The following is a 26867-nucleotide window of genomic DNA, read 5'->3' on the forward strand; positions in this document are numbered from 1 at the left end:
TCCAGCTCCCGCTCAGCGCAGCAGGTTTGCTGGCCCAGACGGGCTGCAACCAGGGCGGCAGTTCATGCAGCCCGGGCTGGGCTCCGAGGGGCACGGGAACGGGCTGGGAGCTGGGACAGTGAGGAAGGGAGCAGAGGAGGTCAGCGTGCTCTGCTGCCCAGTTGGATCTCTGTAACACAGCGCAGTTGGGGCTGCAGTTCTTCCTCTGGGCCACGGGAGACAGGAGACGGCCTCGCTCTGCAGCTGTGCACGTGTGGATTGATGGAAGCTTTAAACCCCCCGATGCCTCCTTTGGAGTGTCTTAATGTGAAGCCTCCAAGTGGAAATTTGCACTCGCCCTGCTCCTCCTCCCCGGCAGCCCCCAGCTTCTCTTCGGGGACCCTGCGGGCAACACGTGCCTCTGGCGACCCTTGAAATGGCGTTACCTTTTGTTTGCTGAGCGCTTGCCTGATGGCTCAGCTGGGGTTGTGCAAAGCCCTGGCAAGGCTTTTGTTGAGTCTGTCCCGGCAGCTGCAGATGCCTTGAGCACACAGCTGCGGGCCCTGAGCACGTTCAGCATCTGCAGCAGCTCCGGCACTGGGCTCTGGAACAGACGATGAGAAGCTGGCAGCCTGTGGGCTGACTGGAGCACGCGTTGAGAACACGGCCGAGCAGCAGCAGGTCAGTAAAGCACAGCCCAGGTGCCTTCTGCAAAGGGCACGCGCTGCTGAGAGCGTCCCCTGGCAGTGAGCGCAGTCTGCGTGCTCAGCTGAAGAGGGAGGGAGGAATGAATTTATTGATATCATGCAGGTGTCCTGGAGTGCTCTAACAACTGCTTAACAAGGCTGTTGTAACCACGTGGTTGTTTATTGCCTTAATTGTTCTGTTTAGCACTGCTGCTATTCGATAAGTTGCCTTCACGGTTCAGTTAAAATTCCCAGCACAGCATCGGCTGGTGGTGGCTGTGACTGTCACAGGCTGGTTTGGCTGCAGTGCTGTCAGATACTCTCTCTTCTCAGGAGATGGAAAAATAATCTCCATGTGGTTGGATGTTTTGTTGATTTATTGTTGTGTTTAAGTAAGCCATCCTATTTATTTGAGAAGTGTGAACCATCCAGTTGACTCCTCGCCGTTTTGCACTTCCTTACCCGAGGAGTGTGAGCCATCACCACTTTTAGGTAACATCAGCAGTAGGTGGTTTTGAGAACTACATCAGTCACCTTTACAGAGTACTTTTCCCAACCCTTTTCTGAGGGCTTGCTTGATTTCAGCAAGCCCAGGGCTACTTCTACTCCTGAGAGGATGTACGGACATCTGCCAGAGGATTTAATCCATTTGCCACCAGGTGTTCCCTCACGGATCTGTGGAGGTGGTGCTCCAGCAGGCTTGCTGTGTTTGAGTGTTGGGGGCTGCATTCACGGTGTTCTTCCATGAACCAGGTGCTTTTCTGCACCTCCTGCTGGATGATTGGATGGCCATACCATTTTCTAACAGTATTTCTGCATCTCTTTCCTGGGTAGCCGTCCCCTTTAGGCGTGCTTGCAGTCAATCAAAAGATCCCCCAGTTGGCACAGGCTGTCCTTGTTGTATGTCCTCAACTTCCTTCACCACTCAGGCCTCCAATAGAACTCCCCTTTCCCATTCCTCGTGTATCACTCTTCAGTTTCCTTAACTGCAGCTAGGGCAGGCAATAAGCCGTCATTCTGCTGCCTCTGTTTGCCTTAACTGTGTAGAGGCAGTGCCTTTAATTAGTGCTATGGGTGCAGTTTTGCATCTGTTTGGAGCCAAACCCTACAGGTGGAGTATGTGTGGCCTATGGATTGTAGGCGACTCGGGGAGGTCTTCGTTTATTGTGTGAATAAGCATTACCTGCACAACTTGCACCACGTAGTGCAGCAGAAATATTGTGGAATATCAGTCGCTTTTGATTCTGGGAGGACCGGTGCAGTTCTCCTTTGCTTCATATGTCACTTCCAAACCCGACACGATGCTGATAACACCTTTCCCATTTTGCATCCAATTACTGTCCCCAGTGACCTCTGCTTTCCGCTCAACTACAGCAGTCGCCAGGAGAACACTCACAGAAGAATTTGGGATGCGCTTCATGTCTCTTGTCATCGGTTTGTTTCCCTTCTTGCCATCCTGCAGACTTTGCCCATTGGTCACAAGTGGATCCAAACACAGCATACACTCCTAAGGGAGAAGCAGGACTATATTTGTTGATATAATAGGGATATGCTGTAGTGATTTAACAGTGACACAGCAGGATCGGAGGTGGCTGGATACACTTGGTTATTTACTGCATGGAGGGTAGGGTTACGCACACACCTACAGGAGGCCCTCCCATTGAGTCACGAGGCTCAGAGTAGTTCCCCTTTTTTTCTCATGTCTTCAGACCACAGAGGTAAGGAGCTAGGATGTGGCTGGATCCTCTCCTAGTCCCAAGCTTGGTCAAGGCTTTGTGTGGAAGGAATCATACGTGCACAGTCCCTCTAAGACAAAACCTTAGAGAATACATGAAAGCTCCAAAGTAACCACGGGTGTCTTACAGAAGATCTGTATTGAGAAGGAGTCTTGATGTCAAGCTGCAAGGGATCTCTGTGCAGGTGTGAGCTGCAGAAACAGCCCTGCTCGAGGGCAGGTCCTGTGGTGCAGCCCGCTGCTGTGCAGCAGAGCTGGAGGGGCACTTGGGCTGTTCCCTCTTTTGGGGTAAGATGACTGCCTCCTTGCCGTGCTTTGTCTTAAGTCCCCTCTCAGTCTCAGCTGTTGAACTAAGTGTCAGCTACCAGTTGTTTCAGCCTCCCAGTCTGAGACAGCTTTGTGACGGTTCATCTCTTTGAGCCAGACTGTTTCCTGTGCTGCAGCTCATTGTCTTCCTCTGCAAGGCTGGGCAGTGCCCTGCAGAAGGGCTGAGCTGGGACTGGGACTGCTGCATTCCCTCACAGCTCCCCTGCCATTTCTCTTCTCTCTGCAGGCTCCAGTTCAACTTCTGCCTTCCAGCCGTGATCATCCCAGCCTGCAGGAGAGCAGCAAATGGCCGCAGCACATCCAGTTGAGGTAGGGGTTGGGGAAGCAGGCAGGAGAGGCCAAGGGTCCAGGGATGTGAATGCAGGGGTAGAGGGAGGTGCCCTCAGCCAGCGTGTGTGTGCTGGGGACAGAAAAGCAGCTGGGGTGTGAGGTTCTGTCCTGTGCGAGCTGCTTGCCTGGGCCTTGGCTGTTCCCAGCAAGGAGCCTCTTTGCTTGCAGGAGCCCGTGAGCTTTGAGGAGGTGGCCGTGTATTTCAGCAGGGAGGAGTGGGCGCTGCTGGACCCTGTGCAACGAGAGCTCTACCGGGACGTGATGTTGGAGACATACCAGTGTGTGGCCTCGCTGGGTGAGAGCTTGTCTGCCTTTCCTCCTCGTTAGGGCACCTTTGGCTGTGCAGAATGAGCCTCTGCAAGCTGGGACTTGAATAAACACCATGCAGCTACATATTGACTCACACCACAGTGCCAGCAAGAAAGGAGATACTGAAAAGCATGAGTTTCAGAAGGGATTAGTATGCACGACACTCTGATCAAAGCCACAGAGTCAGTGCTGGCAAGCAGGCATCAGCCAGGAGGGAGAAAACCAGCCCTTGTGTTGTGTGTTGCTTGGTGCCACCAGCTCCAGCTCACAGATGAATCCCTGGTTACTGCTATGGAATTGAGGATTTTCCATGCAATTGCCATCAACATTTTGATGCCTTGACCTCTGGTAGACTGTAAGAAAACAAATAAGCTGTTGTAAAGTTAATTTGAAAGAAAAAATATCCCTTCACAATGTTCAGAGATGTCAAAACATTCTTTGCTCCAAGGGAAGCTGTAGGCACAGTGTAATTTAGACCTAAATGGTGGTTTCTCCTTGGGGAGGGGCACAGAGTGGAACTGTTGAACAGGCACTGTGCCAGCATGAGGGAAATGCTCTCTTGTTCCCTGTTTCTCTCCCTGAAGCTCCACTTCCAGCCCCCAAGCCCATGCTGATCTCCCTGCTTGAACGAGGGGAAGACCCCTGGATCCCAGATGTGCGTAGCCCTGAGGCCATGCCAGGAGACCTCAGCCCAGGTGAGGTGGTGGAGGGAAGGGGAATGTTGGGGCTGTAAGAGCCTTCTCTGCCTGTGTTTTATTTTGGGCACCGTGTGCTATTGCTGCATTTCCTCTGTCATCCAGCAGCTGATGGGATCAAAAATACAAAGGAGGTTCCGCAGAGAAATTGTGTAGCGGAAATGCAGCAGAATCACATCTCTGTGGAAGAAATCAGAAGGGATGTCCAGGAAGTCCTGCAGCAAGGTCAGGGTGAGCACATCAAGAAGCCCCTGGGAAAGCGTCTGGGAATGACACTGAGGAACCCAGTGGACTCCAACATAGGTCCAAAGCAGCCTGAGGAAACCAGGAGCAAGGATGTGTGCCAGATGAAAAAGCAGAATCCATGCACTGAGTGTGAGAAAAGCTTTAAACTGGATTCCAGCATCACTAGCCACCAGTGCACGCACTCAGCAAAGAGGCATTACGAGTTCTGTGATTCTGCAGAGAGCATGAAATGGAGACTCCACCCCACTGGCCAGCAGTGCATGTACACAGGAGAGAGAGCCTCTGAGTGCTCTGACTGTGGAAAGACTTTTACGGACAGTGGGAGCCTCACTTCCCACCATTGTATCCACAGAAGAGAGAGACTGTACAAGTGCCTTGAGCGTGGGAAGAGCTTGAAAGGTAGTTCTAAACTCAAAATACACCAACGTGTCCACACAGGAGAGCGACCGTATAAGTGCCTTGAGTGTGGGAAGAGCTTTAAGGATAGTTCTAAACTCAAAATACACCAACGTGTCCACACAGGAGAGCGACCGTATAAGTGCCTTGTGTGTTGGAAGAGCTTTAAGGATAGTTCTACACTCAAAATACACCAACGTGTCCACACAGGAGAGCGACTGTATAAGTGCCTTGAGTGTGGGAAGAGCTTCAAAAACAGTTCCAGCCTCACCATCCACCATCGCATTCACACAGGAGAGAGACCCTGCAAGTGCACTGAGTGTGGGAAGAGCTTCAAAAGGAGAACCCACCTCACCATCCACCAGCGTGTCCACACAGGAGAGAAACCCTATAAGTGCTCTGAGTGTGGGAAGAAATTCAAAAGCAGCTCTAAACTGAAGATGCACCAGCGTGTCCACACAGGAGAGAGACCATATAAGTGCTCTGAGTGTGAGAAGAGCTTCATAAGCAGTTCTTATTTGAAGCGCCACCAGCGCATCCACACAGGAGAGAGACCATATAAATGTCCTGAGTGTGGGAAGAGCTTCAAAAGGCGTGCTGAATTGAAGATGCACCAGCGTGTCCACACAGGAGAGAGACCATATAAGTGCTCTGAGTGTGAGAAGAGCTTCATAAGCAGTTCTGATTTGAAGCACCACCAGCGCATCCACACAGGAGAGAAACCCTATAAGTGTCCTGAGTGTGGGAAGAGCTTCAAAAGCAGCTCTGAACTGAAGGTGCACCAGCGTGTCCACACAGGAGAGAGACCATATAAGTGCTCTGAGTGTGAGAAGAGCTTCATAAGCAGTTCTTATTTGAAGCGCCACCAGCGCATCCACACAGGAGAGAGACCATATAAATGTCCTGAGTGTGGGAAGAGCTTCAAAAGGCGTGCTGAATTGAAGATGCACCAGCGTGTCCACACAGGAGAGAGACCATATAAGTGCTCTGAGTGTGAGAAGAGCTTCATAAGCAGTTCTAATTTGAAGCTCCACCAGCGCATCCACACAGGAGAGAGACCATATAAGTGCTCTGAGTGTGAGAAGAGCTTCATAAGCAGTTCTAATTTGAAGCTCCACCAGAGCATCCATACAGGAGAGAGACCCTGCATGTGCTCTGAGTGTGGGAAGAGCTTCATAAGCAGCTCTGAACTGAAGATGCACCAGCGTGTCCACACAGGAGAGAGACCATATAAGTGCTCTGAGTGTGAGAAGAGCTTCATAAGCAGTTCTGATTTGAAGATGCACCAGTGCATGCACACAGGAGAGCGACCCTATAAGTGTCCTGAGTGTGGGATGAGCTTTAAAAGGCGTTCTGAGCTGACACTGCATCAGAGCATCCATCAGGAAAAAGAGACCCTGTGAGTGTCCTGAGTGTGGTAAGAGCTTCAAAGGGAGTTCTGAATTGAAGCTGCACCAGCATATGCACACAGGAGAGAGACCATAGCTTCTGTCGGACATTTTAGAACATTTTGGCCAGGCCTGCATGCAGGGAGATGCCTGGGAACTTGTCTTTTCTCTCCCTCAGAGAATCCCATCTGCTGTGTTACCAGAATGTCTGCACCAGTGAGCTGAAATGGCAGGAAGCCTTGAGTGTGAGAAGGGCTTTGTGCCTAGCAGAGAGCTCCTCACACTCCCAGAAGAACTTCATGCAAAGCTCAGTCCTCATTAAACATTGCAGTCCACAGGACAGGTAGCTACTAGGACTGTATCTCCTGCAGGAAGAGTTTCTCTCAGGGCTGGTGCCTCATTTCTCATGGGAAAACCCCCAGCAGGAGAGACCCTCAAAATGCTGGAGAGCCCAGGGATGAGGGAGACCAATGCTTCTCCCCATGCAGGAAGAGTTTGCAAAGGAGACGGCATCACCGACACCCTCTGCAGAAGGGACTTAACCCAGGAGCTTCAGATGGCCTTTCCTTGCTGCCCAAAGCACTTCTCTCACCATGCCCGCTTTCCACTTCTACTCTTCCCACCAGCTGCTTTTTGATGCTGTTTCCTAGTGGAGAAGTGGTTGTGTAGGGATCTGCTGTGTGTCTGTGTGCATGTGTTGCTCTCAGTCATTTCTGAGCGCACTGATGCATCCCAGAGAAGGGTCAGCAGAGCAGTAACGTGGCTCTTGGAGGTTTTCTGAGAATCTTCTGTAGTGGAAAGAGAAGGGGGTGAATAAAGTAGCTGAGTTGTTCTGGAGCTTTCTTCACTGTAGTCTTGTTTTTGCTCTTAAAATAAATGTCAGCATGTGGAATGAGGAGAGGGAAAGGTGCAAGCAGGGTTTGGTTTTGGTGCCCTCTCCAGCCCACTGCTTGCTTCTGGACAAGGCATTTCCTTTCTTAATAGGGGAGATGCTCCAGGCCCTTCACCATCTTCGTGGCCCTCCGCTGGACTCTCTCCAAGAGATCCCTGTCTTTTTTGTACTGGGGAGCCCAGAACTGGACACAATATTCCAGATGAGGCATTAATAGGGCAGAGTAGAGGGGGAGGATCACCTCCTTCGACCTGCTGGACACGCTCTTTTTAATGCACCCCAGGATGTCATTGGCCTTCTTGGCTACAAGGGCACACTGCTGGCTCATGGTCAATCTGTCGTCCACCAGGACGCCCAGGTCCCTCTCAGCAGAGCTCCTCTCCAGCAGGTCTTCTGCCAGCCTGTACCGGTGCATATAATTATTCCTCCCTAGGTGCAAGATTCTACACTTGCTTTTGCTAAACCTCATCCGGTTTCTTACTGCCCAGCTCTCCAGCCTGTCCAGGTCTCGCTGAATGGCAGCACAGCCTTCAGGCATGTCAGCCAATCCTCCCAACTTCGTGTCATCAGCAAACTTGCTGAGGGTGGTCACTATCCCCTCATCAAGGTTGCTGATGATGTTTAACAAGACCAGACCCAGTACAGACCCCAGGGGGACACTGCTAGTTACACGCCTCCATCCAGACACCACACCGGCAATGACAACCCTCTGCACTCTGCCAGTCAGCCAATTCTCAACCCACTTCACTGTCCACTCATCTATCCCATACTTCCTCAGCTTTATAAGGATGTCATGGGGGACAGTATCAAAAGCCTTACTGAAATCAAGGTAGACTACATCTACCGCCCTCCCCCTGTCCACCCAGCTAGTGACATCTTCATAAAAGGCGACCAGGTTGGTCGAGCACGACCTCCCCTTGGTGAACCCATGCTGAGTACTCCTGATAGCCTCCATATCACCCAGTTGTCTGGAGATGGCATCCAGCACAAGCTGTTCCATCACCTTCCCTGGGACAGAGGTGAGGCTGACTTGCCTGTAATTACCCGGGTCTTCCTTCTTGCCCTTTTTGAAGATTGGAGTCTTTTTGCTTTTATAAACAAAGCTCTTCTTGTGGGTTGCTGAGCACTCTGAGGTTCTTTGAAGTCAATTGACTACAAACCTCCTGAGTGGCCCTCTGTATCTCATAGGACTGGCACTGCCAGATTTTCTCTTGTATCCTAGGCATAGCCAAAGGCCATGTAAAAGGTGACTGCTTTTTTCATCATGGCTTTATTAAAGCTAACAAATATTGGCACTAATGGATTTCTGTCACTGAATACCAGTGTAGTCTCCTCTGTTTACTGAAGGCTGTGCAAAAGCTCTTGGACAGACCTAAAGCTGAATACTGAACAGCAAAAGATCAGCTATGAGCACAGGTGTAAGAGGTGGTGGAAATCCATATTGTCATTTGGAGCTGCTAGGCATCCACAATGATGCAGGTGGGAATGGCAGCTGGTGCAAAGAAATAAATGCAAAGAAGGACCCAATCAGCGTCTAACAAATACACTGCAGGAAGATAAAGGAAATTCGTTGAGGGTTTGTATCCTTATAGTGCATGAGGAACTACTTGGAAACAGGTTGGGAAAGCAGAGGGGCCAGGAGGTGACCATAGTGGCCTGACGAATGAAAGCAGCCTCAAATAGATTCATCAGACCACCTGCTGTTGGAGCCAGACTCATGCTGAGCCTGCAGTTGCACAAACCCAATGACTTGCAGCATCCAGGCTGTAGGTGCAGGAGAAATACCATGTACCATTGCCTGCTGGTGGGATGTGCATCTGGCTGCTTCCTTGCAGCTTCAGCTCTGCTCTGCAGCTCCCTGTGTCCATGAGGAAAGCATGTCTTTGCTCAGGAGTGCTGTTTGTATGAAGAAGAGCAACTTATGAACTCCTTCTCTTATGTGAGTATAACCTTTCTCCCCTGCAGTCGGAGGGGATTTGCACCAAGAGCCAGTGGAGAGCAGACTTCCTTGTGCACAGCATAGCCAGGACAAAAGAAATTGTGCTACAGACTGTCAGTTCAGACTGTGTGTTTAGGAAAAGTCACTAATTTTGTGTCTTTCCCTCTGGAGTTTAATACAGGGAAAACCCACTCAGCTGCTCTTCCTGCTGGAGTTGCTGGCTTTCCCCATCCGACAAAGTGATCCCTGTGGTCACAGCAGAGGGAGGCAGAAAAGAATGGATGGCACCACAAGCTCATTATAAAAATGTGGGGAACCAGAATTAATGAATCTTGGATGAGCCCCTGATCAGCCTGGCCCTGGGTGTGGCAATGGAGGGAGCTGGTCCAGGAGGATCTGATTAAAATCTCATAGCAATGACAGTCCCTAGAATGCAGGAGGCTGTGATGTGTCTATCTGTGCTTGCATCTGGTAGGGGCCACTGATGTAGAGCTGGGATCTCTCTGGATTAGATCAGTAGGATTTCTACCAGGACAGATATTATAGGGATTTACATGTTCCCTGACCTGGCAGCTTGCCCTAATGAAACACTGATTATGCAACAGCAATCTAACTTAAGCTCTAGCCAAAAAAAATCCTCTGTGCTGAGAGATGGTGAGAGTACTCTCTCTGCAATGGCAAGGATTTGAAATTGTGCAGTGCATTAAGTTTGCAGATAATGAAACAATCAGGCTGTTTATTGTTGGTGCATGAAAAACAAAACTGGAAAAACTACAATTAGTGCCTGCCCTGAGATTCTCCTAGTTGTATGGCCAGATTAATGGATGAAAGTGTTTCCTTTGTGTGTATGGGAGATTAGTTCTGCTTGTCTCTCATTTCATGGCCAGTGGAGCTAAGGATAGCTCCAGGTGTCTGATATATAGCAGAATCAGAACTGAACCCCGGTGTCCTGCTGCCACATCCAGGAGCTGTGAACCCTCCTTTGCTGTCCAGCAGACCCCCAGTGCTGGGCATCCCTGAGAGCTGGCTGCGAGGGATGGAGGAGTTGCAGGATTCCTGCGTTTCTTGCTACCAGCTGCCTCTTCCTGAAGGAGAAACAAGTAAACAGTGAGTACAAGCAGCTGAGCGTGGAAAGGGATAGAAGATGGTACGGGACTTACCACTTTGTCAGTGTGAAAAGGGCTGTTCCCAAGGCAGTATATGTCCCAGAGGCTGGAATGGACTACAGATGGCTGAGATGCTGCATGCAATTGTTTTTCAATCTTTGCTGTGATAACGCTAAAGGCAGGGCAGCTTGATGAATAGACTGCTGAGCTGGCACCTGTGAGCTTTCAGTGGAGTCTGCCTTCATCAGGACATTTTTTCCCCCTCTTTTGCCCATCTCTGAAGAGGAAATAGTGTCATCTGCACAGTGAAACACCCTGAGACCTACAGCACTAAGAACCTGCTACCAGTACCACCAGGGAGAAAATGTTTGCCAAGCAGCCATCAAGTGCTTTTTCAAAGTTCTGCCACACCACATCCATCTTTCTTCCAGCTGCAGACCTCCCACCTTCTCACTCCATGAAGGGGATGGAAGATCCAGCCCCAGGCAAGTGGATGGGGTTAACCTGTGGATTCTTCTAGTGCCAGGTTTTAATCAAAGAGCTGGAGTTATGCCAGAGCCAGTCAGCTGTGGTGGTGGGTGTGTGAGAGTCTAGCACATCTTGATTATTAGGGGCATTAAGAAAGCCATTCAGAATTTAGCGATCTCAAACAGCACTAAGTAGGGTGTTAGAAGATGAGCTAATGTTCCCTTTAATACCCATCTTGGTTCTCCTTTTCTTAATTTCTTTTTATTTTCTTCTTCTTTTTTTTTTTTTTTTCTTTTTCTTTTTCTTTTTTTTTTTTTTTTTTTCTCAGACTTTACAAACCTGTGTGAACAATAAAACTAGGTATTGTTTTAATAAGGGACTGCCTCTAAGACATGAGTTGCATTCTTAAAATGCTTTAAATGGCTATGGAGGGAGATGAAGGCCAAGCAGGAAGGACAGAGAATACAAATGTCCCAGGGATTGGACATGTGCTTGTGGGTCAGCATTGCCTGGAGCACCTCAGTGTCCATTTCCTCTGTCTTCAACCTACACAAACTGGTGCAGCTGGTCAGCTGGGAGTCAGGGCACAGTGCCTGACCTCGCAGTATCAAATACAACTTGGAATCTCAAGGGGGAAATAGTTGGAAAGGAATTCAAGAGGTCACTTAGGCTCTCTCTGTACTGACAACCTGAATAGTTAAATTATTCCTGGTTTTCAAAGTAATGTATATCCTTCCTTGGCACTCACTGTTAATCAGTGCTTGGTTACAAAAGACTGCAAGTCTTGTTCTGGAGCCAGCTTCCAATTTTTGCAGTGATTCTGTCATGTTCCCATCCTGAGAGCCTAGAAATGAGTTTACATTTATGGTTGTATTTGTTTGAACTGGGTTTTCTTCATTCTGTGTTTTGCTGAACATTTCCCCTAAGTGAAGATAAATATCCTAATTTTTATGTGCTGTAACAGTCTCTTTAAAAGTCCTTTGAAAGGGAAAGCCCTTTCCTGATGTGTTTCCCCTCCCTCCAGTCTTGTAACAGAAGCCACAAGCATTTCCAAACAAAGCTTTTTACAATTCTCTTTCTATCTTTTCATCTCTATTTCATTTATATATTATATAAAAATAAAGAGGTAATAGAGCATTACCTTAACATAGTGTTTCATCAAGTGAGTTGACACTATCTACAAGTAGTGCAATTCTCAGCAATAAGCCAGATTCAATAGTCCAAAAATTAAATGTGCCATTAAACTGTACGCTGAGTTACACTGCATTTCTTGCTATTACTGTCTTGAAAAAATAACGATCTGCCTGTTTTTTCCAACTTTTCTCAAGGTAATGAAGACAACATAACTAAAATGGATACACCACCTCAGACGCCTTCCGTTTCATTTCCTTGCATAACGCATCACACTCCAGGGAAACTTGGCCTTCTTGTATCTTGCTGCACTGTACTTCCTGTTAAGTATAAATTGAATTGTTTGTAATTCATTTCCCTATATAAAAATTTAATTATAACGTTCATTTTGTTGGGAAAATTGTAAAACAATTTTATTCGGTATATTTACAGAATGAAGCTAATAAATAAATATTATTTGAAACTGTAACTGTATTCAAGCATCCTTTTCTATTTTCCTTCTTTCTGATAAGCTAAACTGAATCAAGAATAAATCAAGTGGTCCAGTTTAATTTTTCTTGTCTTTTTTTTCACTTGTTTATTTAAGACAAAGCAATATAACCTTGTGAACTCTGTTACAAAAGATACCATGCAAAGTAACTAATAAGTAACTCTTCTGAAACTTCGTATCAATTCTCTAAACTGGCTGAAACTACAGGGCAAGGTCTGGTCATGGGAAGATCTCCCCTACTTCCTTCTCCTTCCTCCCCCTTACATTGAAGGCCAAAACAAACAAACAAACAACAACAGAAAAAAAACCCCAAAAAAAACCACCAACAAAACCAAAACAGAATACCAGCACAGAGAGAAAGTTATAATCTTATAATCTATACTACTAGCCTATGAAGAATTTTGTCAGGAAAGCACAGTAACATAGCCAGAAGCTATTCTGGTTTTCATGCTTTCTGACAATATGCAGAACAATTTTCATAGCATACAGCAAAATCCAAAAACTAACTTCTTCAGAGCAATTCCAGCACGCTAAGATAAACCACCTGCCTAGATGGTTAAGAATATGGTCCACTACAAGTTGTGGGTTACAAATTCAAGTGGTTTATACGACCTTGCATGTTTACATGCATAGCCTCATGATGCAACAGTTAACTTCAACACCAGAAAAGGAAGAAAAAATCCTCCTGTTTTGCACTCAAATTATGAGCTCCTACATTTGATATTAATTGTGATGGTTCAGATGAGGCATATTTACAGAGCAGCTTGGAATACGTGTCCTGTCAACCCCCAACTTCACCAGTAGTATACACAGACCGAAGACTGGTAGAGGAGAATTCAACTGCAAATATTAGGTACTCAATTCTGTTTCTCCTTATCTTCAAGATCGCAGGCTGCAGGCACAAAAGACTAAATATACAGGTACACTATCCAATCCAAGCTAAGAAAGAAGTACACTATCTGCTGTAAGTATGCAGCTCCAAGCAAATATGCATAAGGACCTTCTGGAATCAAAGATATCCTAATTACGATCTCAGGCAAGGGCAGATGCATAAAGCAAACGTTAAAGGACATCATCTTTCACACTACAGAAACGAGTCATATTTCTGCAGTCAGATTAGCTGCAACTAATACACAGTCCAATTATCAGTGGCTTATTTGTTCTACCATCATTTACCCTCTACACTGTAGCTCTCTGTACAAAAGAGAGCATGGATTTGGGGCTTGACCTGGAAAACAGTGAGATGATATTTAAGGTGGGGATAGTGTTTTCTTCTCTTTCTGAAGGGAGACACCATTTCACTAGGAATCAGAAGGACCACTTCATGGCTATTTAAATAAGTGGGCTGTCATCATATAAGAATTAATTTTTATTAATTATATAATTAACTCATAACAACCTTTCCACCTTATTAAAATCAAATTTACAAGATTGAGGGGGGGAAAAAAAGTAACCGTCATCATATTTAAGGACCATAAAACTTTCAGAATAGCAGATCTGGAATGTTCCATTTCAGGCCACTGTAAAAGTGAAAAGTGAGCATCCTAAACATTAATTTCATTGCTTCTTGCTACCACATTTCAGTTGGACATCCACATAATCACTGAAGACATCCCGGCACTCTGGGACAATAAAATCTGAACTGGTCTGAAATAGCTATACAGCATCAGAACTCAGCAGAAGATGATAACACATTTCAGTTTTCCAAAAACAGTATGAAAATTAGGGACAGCAACAACTAGATGTAACAGAGCTATCATGGAAATACCCATCTTCCTTATTCAATTAAGTCTGGCATAAGAAACAAGACCTCAAAGATCATCAAGTCCAACTGTAAACCTATATCTTAAGGAACAAGAAGCGGAAGTATACACGCAACCAATGATATTATTGATTTTACTGAACACAGTAGAGTAAGAAAAACTGAAATTAGTAAGAGCACTTAGTCACAACAAAATAATTTATCCTCAGCAGAAGTCAACATTTCAACTTACAAATAAAGAAAAGCTAGTTATTTATAAGCAGAGACTGCTCAATTTGAAGCACGTACTCTGGGCATTACCATCCTTTCTCTTGAACATGCGCCCTGCAAGATCTGAGATTTCTGAAGACATTTCTTGGAGAAGCTAAGAACTCTGGGGAAACTGCATCTGTGTGGAAAGCTCAGAAGTTAACCGGGTCTTGAAAATAATTTAAGCATGCTTTGTTCAAGCCAGATAGTGAATTTTTCATTAAGTTAACACTTGTCAAGAGGTCACAGCAGCCTCTGGTTTTCCCCTCATCATACTTGATAGCTATAAGCTTTGTCCTTTATCTCTGCTGAAAGCTAAGGATGCTGATGCCTCTGTTTGCTTTAAGGGCCTCAGACAACCATCAATTAGGAATTCAAAACATCTGTGACTGTTCCAATTTATGTAATTATAAACTTCTCAGTTCCTAATGAGGAAAATGTGCTTTGACTTCTTAAATCACTCCAGATCATCTGATTATTTTCCTAATGGAACTACAAAAATTGAAGTGTGCTTGAAGAGAAAGGTATTGCAAATCTGGGAGCTAACATTTTCTACAATGAATTTTATTTTCCTTAGTGAATATTTTGATTGTTCCACCCAGACTTTCAGCTGCTGTTGCTGCTCTGCTCAAGTAACTGATTCTATTCCAGTCTTGACCAGAGACAATCCATGTACACAAGCCTAGGAACATACAAAGAAAATGTGTCACTCTCAGAACTGCAACTTCAAAACTTACCTTTTTCAGTCGCTTACAAGGACACTTGAGTTTAACCTTCTGGCTGCAGTTCAGAGGACAATCACCTGAATGGCAAATCTCTTCACACCGGTGACCACAAGGCAACTACAAGCAAAACAAGAAATACCCCACCAATGAATAACTGAAATTGCATGCAGTCTATGAACTAGTTTTATTTCAGACACAGCAGCTAAACAGAAAACTCATTCAGCTCATCAGGTTTGTCTTCCTACCTGCAAAACTGGAAAGAAAAAGGTCAACTTATTTCACTAGTTACTCAGAGTTTTTTGGTTCACATAGAATTATTTATCTTTTACTGGGAATGCTTGATCAAAAAACAATTTTTTCTTTCAAATGTTACAGGAACAGTCATCTCCACAATGATTCATATATCGACTGCCCTAACTACCTGTATGATGGAGGAATAAAAGTAGATGAAGTAAGAAGGAACTGAAAACTGAAATGAAGTGTGATGTGACCCAGCCTGACCCACAAATTGCTAACAAGAGGGTAGAATTAGAAGCAAAAATACCACAAAACTAGGTTTTATGTGCAAGAATCTTGCAAACTATGCAGGAGTCAAATACAGGCCACCAATATTCTTACACCTGAATTAATTTCACTAAATCCTAAATTTCTGCATTTGGTAAATTATCCTGTTTTTGACATCTGATAAATAGCATTTCCTTTTTTTAAACTATCAGTGAAAATTTTAACACTTATAATGAAACTATTATTATTCCTTACTGTATATTATTATTCATTACTGGGATAATTTAAATATGCTGCTGCCTTTTAGGGATGTAACAGTGTTCCCAGAACGACATTAGAGATTAAAAAAATAATTCACAAGAATAAAAACAAGTTTTCTTCCACAGCGTGTTGGGAGCTCAACTGACCTTGCTCAGGTCCCAAACAAAATCTTCATAACGATGATTTTTCATTTCCAATTACATAAATCAATACTGTCCAATACTGTTTATAAACAAAGGCAATAACTCATGTAAGATACCCAACTGATTCATTTATAAAGGTAGGTTTAAACAATATCACTCCCTGTACAGAAAGAGTTGGGGGAAAACACACTGGACAAATGACCACAGAGGCTCTTCCAGGATCCCACCTTAAGAGGCAAGAGCTTTTCCATTCATTTACATTTATTTTATCCAGCCATTAGATCTTACCCACAGACTGAAAAATTTCTCTACTGTCCTTCCATAACAGGCTCTTTATTCCCATAATATTCCCTTCATTGAATTCCAAGCAGCTTCAATCAATGTTTCTTGAATACAGTAGCCAGAACTGCAAGTAATATTCCAGCTGGAAGAACATTGTACAATGCCTTAATTGCAGCTTATTCTCCACAGAATATCCTTCCCTATACATCTTCCACTCTCATGTTCACTTCTCTCCAGTTACTCATGCTGCAACAGTAAGGATTTCTACTGTCTCCCAGGAGGGTTGTTATTGGCCTTGACATGCCCAGTCTTACTGGTTTTTCTGTATCTGTACCATGTCCCAAACGCATGTGTTCTGCTGCACATGCGTTTCCTCAGTTGTCACCTACTGACAACACACCACAAATTCTCATAAGAAAATCCCAACGAGTTTTTGGTGCCAAGGTCATTACTGCAAACAGTGCAAGACTAGCCCTCAATTTGAGCCCTTGGAAAATCCCCTTATTGCCAACATTTCTCGTTCCAATCACTCCTGCAGGAATTTTTGTTGTTGCTTATGGCTTTTGAGGTGGTTGCCCTAAATAAAAAAAAGAACCACAAGCAGTTGTTTCCTTCAGCAAACACCAACTCTCGCAACGATCATCTCTTTTACATGAATTAGCTGTTTACTGTCTGGCACAGCCTCAAGAGCACAAGTGAAGTATGACATATGGGACTACATCTCTTCTCTTTGTCTGGAGGAAAAAAGGAATTGGTCGTTCTATCAAAGAAGGAATTCAGTTTTGTCTGGCACAACTGATCACCTGAAAATCTACTTGAACTCTGCCTCATTGTTAAAAGATGGGTTAGATGCTCATGATTAAGCCTTGCACATGCTGAAGTCAGGCATGCTTCCATTAATAATGTCAAAGCCTGAACAGCTACATACCACCAGAGCACAGCACAGGAATATACTTAATGCAATACCAAAAATCGTATTTGCTTATTGAGTTCATACACAGCTCACATTCAGTGGGATGCAGGACAAGAATGAAGCTGACAGTTTCAGCTGCTTCTCAACCCCTCCAGTGCAAACACAACATAAACTCATGGGAAGCAGTTCTATGAGTGGCAAAACAACAGCCCCAAGAGCTAAGAGAACAGAAGCAATCCAACCAGTTCTGCCAGATAAGTGCTGTAGTGGGAAGGGAGGTGGTTTTGTCCATTTATTTTTTGCAAATGTTGAGGTGCTAAAATATAATGTGTTTATCCCCTTAGATCTTTTTCACTGTAAATATTCTGTTGTTAATAGCTAGTAAACTAAAGGCTGAAAAGAACAGGCTTTATATTTGTCATAGCAAGCCCATTAAAAGAAAGCAGTATAACCCACAACTCTGAAAACAATCAAACAGAAATCTTCATGAGCATTTTCCACTTTGGGAATGCATTTAAATCCTAACATTATGCCTGGTGATGACAAAAACCGTCAACATTTATGGATGCTTAACTAATCTTCACCAGCAGGTAATAAGCTATCTGTTAATGCACACATGAGAATAACCCCACTCTTGAGCAGCTGTCTCAAAGTTACAAACAAAAGCCAAGCTTATCACTTCCAACCCATGGGGCAGACTCACCGGTTATAAAGTGTAGCTCTGCTCTCAGAGCTCTGTGAAAACCTCTACTGCTGAAGCTAGACACTGAGAAGGATACATGCTTATGATAGAAGCAAAGCTTTCATTGCACAGTAATAAAATGTAATGGAATACTGGCGGGGAGGTTCAACCTCTACTGCCATCCCACTAACATCTGCCTCTCATGTCATGGGCTGACATAATAAAATAGGAGGCATTACTTTCAGAGCAGCCCTCATAGATATATTACAATGGGGTCCCATGTTTTACAATAAGATAATAGCAGAATGCACAGTAAAAGCACAAAGTACTGTTATTTTGTTGAAAAAATAATAATTACACGGAGCAAAGAAAAACATGTTAAACAGACCCACAACTACTGGTAATGGACATGTAAGCAATGGAAACAGATATGACTGTTAAAACTTTCGTTTAAGATCTGTCCCAAAACATCTGCTAACATGATCATAAGAATTTAATCACCCCTGATTAAAAAAAGTTACATTTCCTTCAACAGGATATTTAGCTATTGCTACCAAACAAAGCAAAGAACTTTTTAATTAAAGCTTCACATCCAACAGCTGTAGCAGTATCAAAGACTTTGCTTCTCCCTTTAAGCAGATAGGAAATACGAGCTGTACCGCACAACATTTGAAGTCTTTCTTAATAGCTCAATACTACCACATGCAAAACAAAAGCATGAAACCTGGCAGGACTTTTCAATTCCTGCTGTATTTTTCCCAAGGCACCAGACAATACAGCTGATTTTCATAATCCTTGGAAGAAGCACAACACCTGCAATTCAAGTACAATGCTTTCCACCATTTCCATTAATCAAAAAGACAAACATCTCAAAGCTTCAGGAGAATACTGTATTCCATTGAACCTAAACTGCACTATGCCGAACGTGGTGGAGTTACAGAATACACTGATTTTTAATAAACATTAGTTTTCCTGAGCTCTTCTGGTAAACCAAGCTCAGATTCTGACACTGAAAAGGAAATTCTCATAAAAACTAACCTGGTATTTACTTGTGGGCTGCTAAGATAACACAAAAACATTTCAGATTTGGTGTTGAGGAGACAATTCTATTTAGGCATGAAGAAATTAAGAAGAACAGAGAGTACTTCTGAGGTTATCAGAACAGGACTAGGGAAAGCAGGAGGAACAGAAAAACAAGGACAGGAACTACATGAAGCAGGACTGTGCTAACACATTTCAAGAAAATTACTAAGACAGAACTAGAAACACAGGAAGGGAAGAGAATGTATTTTTATGTAACTGATTACACTACAAAGTTTTGCGTGTAGATGAAACAAGATAAATCCATATCTACAGGAATGAGAAGAGTTAACCAAAAGCCTTATCCAACTAAAACAGACCCTGCTGCCCTGAGTCTTCTGTGATTCATCCCACTGAATTCAATTCTAAAAAGGCCCTGCTCTACAAACGATGCAATTCTGAATTGCAGACTTGAATTCAGTAGTACTACTGGATGGATTTTAAACCTCAGACTGAGTCTTGGGAATACATCCAGAAAAATCTCAACAGTTAACGTTAATCAAAATCAAAGAAGAGATATGGAAAAAATCTTTGAAGAGAACCTGAAGTACAGGAACACACAGTTCATGTTAAGAGATTAGAAGTACTCCTGAAAATAAAGAGGAGGAAGCGTTGCAGCAAATAAAACCAAAGTAACAGAGAAGGAAATGGAAGGACAAAAGTTAAGAGGTAAACAGTGAAATAATTCCCCTGCCGGGAAGAGAACTTTCAGACATCCAGGTGAGAAGATTGTGACAGATGGATTCATTTACTCAAGTAAGACAAATAAAGAGGATGTGCAAAACGAAGACATCACAAAGACAAGGGCAGAAAGCAGAAGATGCAAGTAGACACACAGCAAAGAGCCCAGAATTTCTATTGGGGTTTCATGGATTTGTTAACATAACCTTGTCTGAAAAACAGAGACTCTTGGGAAGCAGGCAGGAATACTATCAGTTTTGCAAGTTACTCAAAACCAGGAAAGTCTGTCTAGTAAAAGACTGGACACTTCTGAAACCAGAAAATAATGCAACACAGGTTTTGAATCTATGTCTATTCAGTTGAGGCAGAATTCAGGCAAGGTGAGAAAACAGATCTCAGACTAGAGGACTCCACAGGCAAAGCAGCACAACGGAACAGAAAGCAAACAGTGCAGAAGGACAAGCTGAATCAAATTACTTCTGAGTGCCAACTACATACTACTGGAGACAAAGTACAAGGCCAAAACAGAGTAAAAAACCAATAAACAATTTCAGGATTAAGTATTCTCAACCCTTTGAAATTATGCACAAGCCTTTTCTTTACAGCTGGGAAGCAGAATTTCTGAGAAATTCTGAAGTGTTTAACAGTGGAAACACTTTCCAAAATATTCCTGACTATTCACGTTTTTCCTCTTTGTAAATTTCCTAATTCTACAGTAAGGAAACAGAGTGAAGAAAGGGCTGTCACCCTTGCCACAACTAATGACAACTAAAGAACAAAGGCACAATAGTAAGTAATACATAGATTTCTGAAAACACACAAGCAGCACAGAATAACAGCACTGGGAGGGACTAGGAACAAGTCATTTTGCCCATCCCTCATGTCTTACAGCAATAAAATCCATAACTAGACTAACCCCAATATATGTCTAAGCTGTTACTGATGAAAATTCTGTAGCTTTTCCAACCTATTCTTCCCAAGCTCTACAAGCTTTACTACTCAAAGGCAGTAACTAACACGAATCTTCCTGACTGATACAACCACTAGTTCATAGCCTGTTTGCCATATAACAAGTTTACAATTCTTCTTTACAGCAACCCTTCATATAGTCACATACAACAAAGCAATTAACTCCTTTGTCTTAAGCTTCAAGCTACTCAATATGTTTCACTAGCACAGTCAGTCATTAAGAATTCATTTTACTTAGGTCCCGTGCAGTTTTTTTTGTTTCTCTTTTCTTGTTTCCTAAAACTGTTGTGCAGACAGTGATCACTGACCCTGTGCAAGAAAAATCACAAATACACTCCTCTGTATTTGTCCCAACCAAAGAGTATCCTGTTGAGAAAGTCTGTTCAAGATCAGTTTTCAACCACATCAAAGGACATACTCTTCCTCATTCAACCTCAGCAGCTTCAAGCTTCAGCTTTCAAGCCATGAATGAAGTATTCACTGATACTGTCCTGGAGTCCTTAACCCTCATAGAATAAAAAAATCATTACGGTTGGAAATACCTCTAAGAACAAGTCCAACCATCAACCTATCAGCACCACATTTGCAGCGTTTGAGGCACGGACTCAGATGTGAACGATCCAAATCGTTTATTACAAGTTCTCACATCCCTTATAGACCTTCACAAGTTGTTATTTTCTAACTTTCCCGTCCGCCCTTACAACTTTCCCAACCACCTTTACATGTCAACAAAGCATTCTACAGAACCCTTTTCAACTGTCCATGCAGGCACGTATCCAATCAGAGCTGTGAGACCCTTCTTCTCCTTGCAGAGGTGTCCTTGGTTCTCATGCTGTTTATCTTGCTCCACAGCTGCTGCTCTGAACAGCTTTTCTTGTATTCCCACAAGTACCAGTGCAGCCACCGCCCTCAGGCACCCTGGCCATCCCTTACTCACTTCCTTGGCAATTTGCAGCTCAGGGGTTTGGCAGATGACTTTTTTCCTGGCAGTTCTTAAGGTTCAAAGTCCAGCTGTAATCTCATTTCCCAAATATGTCACTTCCTGTTGAGTTATTTGTGCTTTCTGTAAACCAAGAAACTCAGCAAACTCTCAGTCTATTGTACACAGTCCTTTTGTTGCTGTGGCAGCCACGTGCTGCAGTAAAGTTCCACCCTAGGATGGAGGATCCCAGATCTCAGGCTCATGAGTTGACCATCATTAAGCTGTTCTCACAACCCTGGGTAACACTGTCCAGGTTAACTGAGACTCTTCTCCCCATATCAGGGCTTTCCTATTCAAAGACAAATAACCTTAGGCTTCCTTTGGCCAAACCAGGCAGAAGAGACATCCCTCAAATCCAGAAGGTAAACTCCATCTTTTCGTTCCTTAACTTGGTTAATAAAGTGCACGGATTTGCCACCACTGAGTGTATCCATTCAACTATTCTAGTACTTGCCCTCAAGTCTTGTACCAAAGTACAGCACTTGCTATCAAAATTGGAATCCAAACTCCAAAAAGTTACCTATTATTTCTTTTATCCTCCTACAGTCCCATACCCTCAAAGGGCACCGCTTTACCCTGACTAGGCAAGCTCTTGCTTTTAACTTCTACTTAGGGCTTCATTTTTGGCCCTGATGCCCACACCACTAAGTGTATCATATTTGAGACTGCTGTAACTCCTGGGGGTACAACATTGTTTTGCCCAGTTTGTGTTAAAGCCAGAGTTACAGTTTTAAATCAGCCAATATCGTTGCACTCTTAGCTCCAGTTTTATTCAATTTCTTGCCAGAGTAACCTGGCAGGTACAAGAATTTCTGTATTCCTGCTTGTTTTCTTAGCTTATGTTTAATTAATCCAAAAAAGGAAAACTTTTCCCGTTGGGCAGTAGCATCTACTACTGTTACAAAACCATCTATGGGTAGTAAGAAGCACCCATATCCACCAGAAAACGAACCTCAATATCCTGCTTTCCTAAATGCAATTTCCCATTGCAGTTTGCACACTGCTTTCCTTCCAGTGAGGTGACCCCCAGGTACATTGCCCAGTGCAACTCAACGGTAGGTATGGCCAGCCATACGGACCACAAACCCACACAGAACCGCAAGGTATCGCTGCACAGAAGACTTATTAGGACCCTTAGACAAGGACCTGGGGAAAGTCGTATTCTTACAGCAGCTTCTGGGTAAAGCTCCTACCCACAGCTCGGTTCCATTGCAAGAGTTCTGTTCAACACACAATGTCCTCTGGTGCTGTACTGGAGATTGCCTCTTGCTGGGACATACTCGTGGGGGAGAGCAGTAACAGGAACGCCAGGACAGCAAGGGAGGGATGCCTGATGACAAGGGTGTGCGAATGTCCCCACCGAAGGAAGCAAAGAGAGCCGGCAGAAAGCGATGCTTCATTAGCGTAACAAAACACAGCCCCCATTCCTCCCTCCCTCCTCCCCCGCACCCCTTCCCATCGCCATCCCCCGGGGGCAGATGTGCCATGAAAACGAGCTCTGGGTGTGATCGTTGTGGGAATTCCTGCCTTCCTGAGCCTGTGCGGAAGAGGCGAGAGCCTGGCTGGAAGCCATCCGGGCAGCACCGCGGTGGCAGGAGGTGCACCAAGGCCGTCCTGCGGCCAGCTCCGGGCTGAGGGCACTCGGCGTCCTCTGCTCTACGCGACTCCGAGGAGCCCGGCTACCTGCACCAGAGCTGGGAGCAGCCTGCTCCGCACCCAAGGTAGGTGCCCTTCGTGGCTCGTGCAGAGGAGCGCACGCTTCCTGCCCCCTGCCAGCAGCACCGGGAGAGGAGCGGGGAGCGGCCCCGGACGGGGCGGAACCCGCACTGCCGTACCCCAGGCGGGACCCTGGTCCCGGCTCCAGCTCCCGCTCAGCGCAGCAGGTTTGCTGGCCCAGACGGGCTGCAACCAGGGCGGCAGTTCATGCAGCCCGGGCTTGGCTCCGAGGGGCACGGGAACGGGCTGGGAGCTGGGACAGTGAGGAAGGGAGCAGAGGAGGTCAGCGTGCTCTGCTGCCCGGTTGGATCTCTGTAACACAGCGCAGCTGGGGCTGCAGTTCTTCCTCTGGGCCACGGGAGACACGAGACGGCCTCGCTCTGCAGCTGTGCACGCGTGGATTGACGGAAGCTTTAAACCCCCCGATGCCTCCTTTGGAGTGTCTTAATGTGAAGCCTCCAAGTGGAAATTTGCACTCGCCCTGCTCCTCCTCCCCGGCAGCCCCCAGCTTCTCTTCGGGGACCCTGCGGGCAACACGTGCCTCTGGCGACCCTTGAAATGGCGTTACCTTTTGTTTGCTGAGCGCTTGCCTGATGGCTCAGCTGGGGTTGTGCAAAGCCCTGGCAAGGCTTTTGTTCAGGCTGTCCCGGCAGCTGCAGATGCCTTGAGCGCACAGCTGCGGGCCCTGAGCACGTTCAGCATCTGCAGCAGCTCCGGCACTGGGCTCTGGAACAGACGATGAGAAGCTGGCAGCCTGTGGGCTGACTGGAGCACGCGTTGAGAACACGGCCGAGCAGCAGCAGGTCAGTAAAGCACAGCCCAGGTGCCTTCTGCAAAGGGCACGCGCTGCTGAGAGCGTCCCCTGGCAGTGAGCACAGTCTGCGTGCTCGGCTGAAGAGGGAGGGAGGAATGAATTTATTGATATCATGCAGGTGTCCTGGAGTGCTCTAACAACTGCTTAACAAGGCTGTTGTAACCACGTGGTTGTTTATTGCCTTAATTGTTCTGTTTAGCACTGCTGCTATTCGATAAGTTGCCTTCACGGTTCAGTTAAAATTCCCAGCACAGCATCGGCTGGTGGTGGCTGTGACCGTCACAGGCTGGTTTGGCTGCAGTGCTGTCAGATACTCTCTCTTCTCAGGAGATGGAAAAATAATCTCCATGTGGTTGGATGTTTTGTTGATTTATTGTTGTGTTTAAGTAAGCCATCCTATTTATTTGAGAAGTGTGAACCATCCAGTTGACTCCTCGCCGTTTTGCACTTCCTTACCTGAGGAATGTGAGCCATCACCACTTTTAGGTAACATCAGCAGTAGGTGGTTTTGAGAACTACATCAGTCACCTTTACAGAGTACTTTTCCCAACCCTTTTCTGAGGGCTTGCTTGATTTCAGCAAGCCCAGGGCTACTTCCACTCCTGAGAGGATGTACGGACATCTGCCAGAGGATTTAATCCATTTGCCACCAGGTGTTCCCTCACGGATCTGTGGAGGTGGTGCTCCAGCAGGCTTGCTGTGTTTGAGTGTTGGGGGCTGCATTCACGGTGTTCTTCCATGAACCAGGTGCTTTTCTGCACCTCCTGCTGGATGGTTGGATGGCCATACCATTTTCTAACAGTATTTCTGCATCTCTTTCCTGGGTAGCCGTCCCCTTTAGGCGTGCTTCCAGTCAATCAAAAGATCCCCCAGTTGGCACAGGCTGTCCTTGTTGTATGTCCTCAACTTCCTTCACCACTCAGACCTCCAATAAAACTCCCCTTTCCCATTCCTTCTGTATCACTCTTCAGTTTCCTTAACTGCAGCTAGGGCAGGCGATAAGCCGTCATTCTGCTGCCCCTGTTTGCCTTAACTGTGTAGAGGCAGTGCCTTTAATTAGTGCAATGGGTGCAGTTTTGCATCTGTTTGGAGCCAAACCCTACAGGTGGAGGATGTGTGGCCTAAAGGATTGTAGGCGACTCGGGGAGGTCTTCGTTTATTGTGTGAATAAGCATTACCTGCACAACTTGCACCACGTAGTGCAGCAGAAATATTGTGGAATATCAGTCGCTTTTGATTCTGGGAGGACTGGTGCAGTTCTCCTTTGCTTCATATGTCACTTCCAAACCCGACACGATGCTGATAACACCTTTCCCATTTTGCATCCAATTACTGTCCCCAGTGACCTCTGCTTTCCGCTCAACTACAGCAGTCGCCACGAGACTAAGGGAGAAGCAGGACTATATTTGTTGATATAATAGGGATATGCTGTAGTGATTTAACAGTGACACAGCAGGATCGGAGGTGGCTGGATACACTTGGTTATTTACTGCATGGAGGGTAGGGTTACGCACACACCTACAGGAGGCCCTCCCATTGAGTCACGAGGCTCAGAGTAGTTCCCCTTTTTTTCTCATGTCTTCAGTCCACAGAGGTAAGGAGCTGGGATGTGGCTGGATCCTCTCCTAGTCCCAAGCTTGGTCAAGGCTTTGTGTGGAAGGAATCATACGTGCACAGTCCCTCTAAGACAAAACCTTAGAGAATACATGAAAGCTCCAAAGTAACCATGGGTGTCTTACAGAAGATCTGTATTGAGAAGGAGTCTCGATGTCAAGCTGCAAGGGATCTCTGTGCAGGTGTGAGCTGCAGAAACAGCCCTGCTTGAGGGCAGGTCCTGTGGTGCAGCCCGCTGCTGTGCAGCAGAGCTGGAGGGGCACTTGGGCTGCTCCCTCTTTTGGGGTAAGATGACTGCCTCCTTGCCGTGCTTTGTCTTAAGTCCCATCTTAGTCTCAGCTGTTGAACTAAGTGTCAGCTACCAGTTGTTTCAGCCTCCCAGTCTGAGACAGCTTTGTGACGGTTCATCTCTTTGAGCCAGACTGTTTCCTGTGCTGCAGCTCATTGTCTTTCTCTGCAAGGCCAGGCAGTGCCCTGCAGAAGGGCTGAGCTGGGACTGGGACTGCTGCATTCCCTCACAGCTCCCCTGCCATTTCTCTTCTCTCTGCAGGCTCCAGTTCAACTTCTGCCTTCCAGCCGTGATCATCCCAGCCTGCAGGAGAGCAGCAAATGGCCGCAGCACATCCAGTTGAGGTAGGGGTTGGGGAAGCAGGCAGGAGAGGCCAAGGGGCCAGGGATGTGAATGCAGGGGTAGAGGGAGGTGCCCTCAGCCAGTGTGTGTGTGCTGGGGACAGAAAAGCAGCTGGGGTGTGAGGTTCTGTCCTGTGCGAGCTGCTTGCCTGGGCCTTGGCTGTTCCCAGCAAGGAGCCTCTTTGCTTGCAGGAGCCCGTGAGCTTTGAGGAGGTGGCCGTGTATTTCAGCAGGGAGGAGTGGGCGCTGCTGGACCCTGTGCAACAAGAGCTCTACCGGGACGTGATGTTGGAGACATACCAGTGTGTGGCCTCGCTGGGTGAGAGCTTGTTTGCCTTTCCTCCTTGTTAGGGCACCTTTGGCTGTGCAGAATGAGCCTCTGCAAGCCGGGCCTTGAATAAACACCATGCAGCTACATATTGACTCACACCACAGTGCCAGCAAGAAAGGAGATACTGAAAAGCATGAGTTTCAGAAGGGATTAGTATGCACGGCACTCTGATCTAAGCCACAGAGTCAGTGCTGGCAAGCAGGCATCAACCAGGAGGGAGAAAACCAGCCCTTGTGTTGTGTGTTGCTTGGTGCCACCAGCTCCAGCTCACAGATGAATCCCTGGTTACTGCTATGGAATTGAGGATTTTCCATGCAACTGCCATCAACATTTTGATGCCTTGACCTCTGGTAGACTGTAAGAAAACAAATAAGCTGTTGTAATGTTAATTTGAAAGAAAAAATATCCCTTC

The 26867-nt window shown here is 45.8% G+C and overlaps 2 long non-coding RNA genes and 1 pseudogene across 3 annotated transcripts; 1 reads left to right on the forward strand and 2 right to left on the reverse strand.

Moving 5' to 3' along the window:
- Positions 1 to 3087: 3087 nt before the first annotated feature.
- Positions 3088 to 6928, forward strand: LOC146756920 (uncharacterized; annotated as a pseudogene). Its single transcript, XR_014937194.1, has 3 exons — positions 3088 to 3352; positions 3951 to 4061; positions 4167 to 6928. The product of XR_014937194.1 is annotated as an uncharacterized LOC146756920 (transcript).
- A 2702-nt stretch (positions 6929 to 9630) lies between these two features.
- Positions 9631 to 10766, reverse strand: LOC146756921 (uncharacterized). The gene is made up of 2 exons (XR_014937198.1): positions 10083 to 10766; positions 9631 to 10007 (listed from the first exon to the last, which is right to left on the reverse strand). It is a non-coding gene; the product is annotated as an uncharacterized LOC146756921 (long non-coding RNA).
- Positions 10767 to 10830: 64 nt separating this feature from the next.
- On the reverse strand, positions 10831 to 14993 carry LOC146756922 (uncharacterized). The gene is made up of 3 exons (XR_014937199.1): positions 14866 to 14993; positions 11861 to 11947; positions 10831 to 11340 (listed from the first exon to the last, which is right to left on the reverse strand). It is a non-coding gene; the product is annotated as an uncharacterized LOC146756922 (long non-coding RNA).
- Positions 14994 to 26867: the final 11874 nt, after the last annotated feature.

This window comes from Coturnix japonica, chromosome 25, assembly GCF_054131305.1.
Source record: "Coturnix japonica strain WE chromosome 25, WE-NBRP24, whole genome shotgun sequence".
In the NCBI taxonomy this organism is placed as follows: Eukaryota; Metazoa; Chordata; class Aves; order Galliformes; family Phasianidae; genus Coturnix; species Coturnix japonica.